This window comes from Euprymna scolopes, chromosome 46 (assembly GCF_053919585.1).
Source record: "Euprymna scolopes isolate OS-2025 chromosome 46, ASM5391958v1, whole genome shotgun sequence".
Classification (NCBI taxonomy): Eukaryota; Metazoa; Mollusca; class Cephalopoda; order Sepiida; family Sepiolidae; genus Euprymna; species Euprymna scolopes.
The window spans coordinates 179,888,805-179,894,446 of record NC_136527.1 but is presented as its reverse complement, the minus strand read 5'-3'; the positions used below and the strand labels follow the sequence as shown (position 1 = coordinate 179,894,446).

The window sequence follows — 5,642 nt, the reverse complement described above, 5'->3', positions numbered from 1 at the left end:
TTTTCTTAATTATTTTTCTAATTCGCCTAGTGTTTTAATGGACCCTACGTTGTGTGTGTGTTGATTTCTATTTTTTTTTATTGTTCTTTCTTTTTCTTTTTTTTTTCATACATTTTATTGTTTTTTCTTGTCCTTTTTTTTTTTCTTTTTTTTTTTAGTCTATTTCTTTTTTCTTGACACTAAATCTCCATGCTTCCACGTTGTATTTTCTTAAACACAGGTTCGATTATCGCATCGGTGATGCGACTTAGTCACGAGCACCAAAACGAATATGTTATATATTCGGGGGAGTCATAAAGGAGATTTTGTCAAGGAGATTGTGTAGTTTCTAATGGTTTTATTTTTGATGTCTTCGTGAGTGTGTGCTTGTGTACATGTATTTCTTAACATACCTTTATTCATGTGTCGTCAGTTGTTCCTCTGGTTTTCATTGTCTCTTGGAGGGGAGCTGGCCTGTTGGATGAAGAATTCACTCCAAGACGATGAAATGGTTTTATAGTTTTTATTCACCTTCCAAAGGTCGACACAGAATGGAGGTGAACCTTGCTTGTTTGATGATACACGTCAGCGTCCTCCCCAGCCCAGGGGGGGGGGACAGCTGAAAAGCCGTCTGTCTTATTCAACACCCGAAAACCCAACTGCCAAGCAAGAATCAGCTAACCTCATCACATGATACCACGTCATCTGGTCAGCTGACCCTTCTTTTGCAAACGTGTCCACTGTCCACGTTATTCACCTCTCTCTCTCTCTCTCTCTCTCTCTCCCTCTCTCTTTCTCTATTCTCTAATAGAGACACACAGAGAGAAAATAGAAAGAGTAAGAAAGCCAGAGAGGGGGGGAGAGATGCTCTTTAACAAGAGCAGCGCTAGCAGTGTCAGAAATTTCGTGAAAATAGTGAATAATTGCACCCCATCTTTCCAAGCTTATAACTCCTCGAAAAATGTAATTCAAACCCTAATTTTTTTTTTCAATTAAAGGAGCAAGGACCAAGGTTCCATTAAATAAAAAAAAGAAAAAAACAACGTGTTTTTTTTTAAAAAGGTTTTAAACTTCGGACTTTACAGGTAAATTTCTAAAAACGGTTTTTTTTTGTTTTAAATTGTAATATATTATTTATTGACCTTTTCTCTTCAATTTGTGATATATAAAACTATTTGACATAAATTAATTATTTACTTTTTAATAGACATTTCAAAATGAGAGGCGTGAATTATTCGACCCCCTGTCTTTCCAAGCTTATAACTCCTCGAAAAATGTAATTCAAGCCCTAATTATTTTTTCAATTAAAGGAGCAAGGACCAAGGTTTCATTAAAAAAAAGACAAAAATAAACAATGTGTTCTTCTTATAAAATAAGGTTTTAAACTTCGGACTTTACAGGTAAATTTCTAAAAAAGGGATTTTTTTTTGTTTTAAATTTGAATATATTATTTATTGACCTTTTCTCTTCAATTTGTGATATATAAAACTCTCCGACATAAATTAATTATTTACTTTTTAAGAGAAAGTTGAAAATGGGTGACACTTGGGGGGGGCGTAAATTTTAAAAAAAACGTTTGTCTAAAATATTATATTCGGTTTATTGGAAAGAACATAAAATTTCACATTGACCCTGAAAATATCGTAAAAATAGAATCAATAGAAAAATTTTGATAGATTTTTAAAGTTTAAAAATTGAAAAATATTGAGTTCGGAAAATTCATTACTGTTTTTTAAAAAAAAATTCTATTACTTTTAAAACAACTGTAATAGTTTATTTTGGAAGTATAATCCATAAAGAAAATAAATAACCCACTTTTAACAGAGAAATTAGGAGATTTTTATATTGTATTCGCAGTTTCGTGTTAGGGATGTCAAAAATTCCTACAAAAATTCTGATACTGCTAGAGCAGCGCTATCATTACAATTTACATGCAAATTCTCGTGTTGCTCTATGGTTAATCTTCTCTCCAATTCAACAGACATTGTTTTAAAATTAACATCTTTTGTTTCTAAAAAAAATTAGAAATCATACATTACATTATCATATAATGACAATTAAATTGTCAATTTATTTTAATATTATCATAATAAATAGTTCAGAAATTTTGTAACAGGGTTTATGTCCACACTGTATATCGAAAGAAGACAATTTCAGGAGCTGTAGGCGACAGCTAGACGAATTCCTCACGATTAAACGTTGATTACATTTACATGCAAATTAGATACAATCAGAACGTTGGAATTGAAGTGGATAATAAACTGGTCGAGAGAAATGGCGTATTGCTTGGTATTACAGAGATTAAGCGGAGGGAGTACAAACCTACGAGTGAGAGGTACTTGGAAGAAGTAGGGAAGGATTTCTGATTTTGATTGTATTATCGGGGTGAGCGCGAACGCAGACCCCACACTTAGAAATAGCACGCCCGAGTCGTCCACATTTGGGACGATCGCAAAGGTCAACCCAACCGCAGTGCAATGGATGGGTCTCACTCTGGGGGAACAACCTTAATGATCACCGTTACCCCTGCATAAGGTAAGTATAATTTTTTATGTACCCACCACAGTTTTTATATCACACTTCTATACTAACCACCGACAAACACAAATAAAAAAGCTAAAATACCTCCACATAATTCTCACCAATATCAGTATATCACAACATTTCATTCACTAATAACAACAATTCATAACAAATAATTTACTATCATTTAAACGTACCAACATTTTCACAAAATACCTCAATTCTTAACGGAACTTACATTTTATTGTAATATTCAATGTCAAGGTTGTTTACATGTGAACAACATAAATTCATAATCTTTTCAATGAGAACAAATACAAACGAATGAAAACTTTTAGAATTCAAACCAAAGCACTAAACCAAAAACATATTTATGTAATTAAATCAGTTTTGTATTTCATTGATTGGCACTTGTACAGTTTAATCAAGACATAAAAAATAAAAATATTGAAAAAAAACGAGTAATATTGTACGTACGCGTTATGGAATGAAGTTCTCCGAAAAAGGAACTTAATTTGATCAAGTACTTTTTCTTACAGAGGAAATCAAATTTATTGTAATCGATCTATCATCGCCATTTGGCTATTTAGGGACACGGGGTAGAGTGGCTTTATACAAAGGACAACATGAAAAAAAGATTTAAAAAAGGACAAAGAAATTATGTGAAATAAGTATAAAAATATTTATGCAAATATTTTTCTGCTCATGTTTCAAAACAATAATTTTGTCAAAATTTGACAAACTTTAAGCGGTGATTGGAGTTATCTTCCCCTGACGGCCCCTTCCCTTCTCCTAAGCGAAAAAAAGATGGCCGTTACGTGATCGATCTCATTAAAATTTGATTTTCCTTGGTAAAAAAATAAAAAATAAAAAATAACTGCTGGATCAAATTAATCCATAACATAATCCATACAATATATTTTTTCAATATTTTTATTTTTTGATGTCTTGATTAAACTGTACAAGCACCCATTAATCATATCAAAGCACGGATGAAACAAAAATAAATAAAAAAGTATGATCTAAAGAGTCTTACATGAGCAGTAATTTAAAAAATGCCAATAGACGCTATATATTATTTTGTTCATATATTAATTTGTTCATATGTTAATCTCATGGAATAATTTGCGTCGTCGTCGAGGTCGTCGTCGTCGTCGTCGTCGTCGTCGTCGTCGAGGTAATTATCTAAGGCAAACGACGCTGATAATTAATGTAAATGATATAAAATATACTTTTAAAAGTTATATTTGTGATGACAGAAGAAAAACAGGTATAGTTTATCAATTTTAATGTAATTACGAAAAAAAAAACACCAACGTTTTTATTCTGCTAATTTGCTAACGCTCTTTCAAAAACAAATTAAAAATAACCACATTTTTCTGTGTAATTATTTTATACACTAGAATCATGTATACAAATTTTTGTACAAATAAATTTTATTCACTTTTATTTTTGAGAAAAATATTTTTCTCAGTACGTTACACACAGTTTTATGTACACACACACACACACACACACACACATACACACACACACACACACACACACAGAGGGTGCAAGCAAATTACAAAGCGATCTGAATGTTGTTCAGTATCGATTTGTGTTCTGTTATATTTTTTCTCATATTCGCATCTGCGAGTGGGGACATTTTACAACATTGCGTTACTTCTCTATCAAAGGAGAAGGTAATACATGGGAGTGCGCAAAACATGACAAGTAAAGCCAGAATGGTGATAACGCGACACATGGCTGAAATGCACAAAAAAAACTAGAAACAAGTACTACACTTTCATCGTTAGTCGTTTTATGCTTATTGCTGTAAAGTCTGGAATTATAAGTTAAGGTCGAATCTGATAAAAACAAGTCGCAATTTTCATAATGTAATCATGTGATTATTGTTTTGTTTCTTGTTGGTTCAAATCTAGTTTTTGTTATTTGATTGACTTCGCTATTTGTTCAATTCCTTCCTTTTTGAATTGTTTATGTGAAATATTCAGTTTTGCATTTTTTTATATTTGGATTATTTGGATTACTGTTCTCATCTTGGATGTAAACAGTAGTTCGACTAATCCAAATAATAATGAAATGTTCAATCTTTTACACGAGGAACAAAATAATGATTACACCGTTTTACGATGAACATAAGATCTTTCTTCTGAAGCAGTTGATTTTTTCTTCTTTTAATAATTTCACGTTTAAATCGTGTTTTTTTTCTTTTAATTTTGATTCTTTTATATTTTCATATATTTAATTGCTTAATGAATTGGACACACAAAACAAAATTTGTATCAATTTACTAAAGATTATATTAAGAAATCCTAACAAACAAATTTTCTGCGTTGGACACAAAAGAAAAACGTTTTTTTTTTTTTTTTCGTATTAAATTCCTGGAATGGAAGGTAAGTTTTTTTTTTTTTTTTCACTTTACAACAATATTATTCAACAACTTTAAAATAATCTTAAATATTAAAATAAGTATATTTTTATTGCAATCAAATAAAAAAAAAATCCCATTCAATAACTTTTAAAATAATCTGAAATAGTTTTTTTTTTCTGCAATCTCCCTCCAAATTATTGATTCTTAAAATAATGTTAAACGTAAAAAACGTTTACTTTTATTGCAATCCAATAAAAAGTATTGATTTCGTGATTAAAAATGTGTTTATTTAAGTAAAATTTACTTGATTTCTGTGAAAATCCTAATGTTTATCATAAACACAAAAATTTGATTCGAAGTTGGTTGAATTGTTAAACAACTGAACACAATACTTTTTTTTCGGTATTTAATATATATATATATATATATATATATATATATATATATATATATATATATATATATATATATATATATATATATATATATATATAAAATTTTATTTAGAAATAGTTATCTGCAATTGTGATATTTTATTCAATGTTTTAGGTTTTGGATAATGGAATAATGATTCTTTTATTACGTTTACATAAAATGATTCTTTTATTTCGTTTACATAAAATGATTCTTTTATTTCGTTTAAATAAAATGATTCTTTTATTTCGTTTACATAAAATGATTCTTTTATTACGTTTACATAAAATGATTCTTTTATTTCGTTTACATAAAATGATTCTTTTATTTCGTTTACATAAAATGATTC

At 29.5% G+C, this 5,642-nt stretch overlaps 1 non-coding gene across 1 annotated transcript; it reads right to left on the bottom strand.

The window, feature by feature from the left end:
* Positions 1-2,359: 2,359 nt before the first annotated feature.
* Positions 2,360-2,522, bottom strand: LOC145271546 (U1 spliceosomal RNA). Its single transcript, XR_013865956.1, has one exon. It is a non-coding gene; the product is annotated as a U1 spliceosomal RNA (small nuclear RNA).
* Between the last annotated feature and the right edge of the window lie 3,120 nt (positions 2,523-5,642).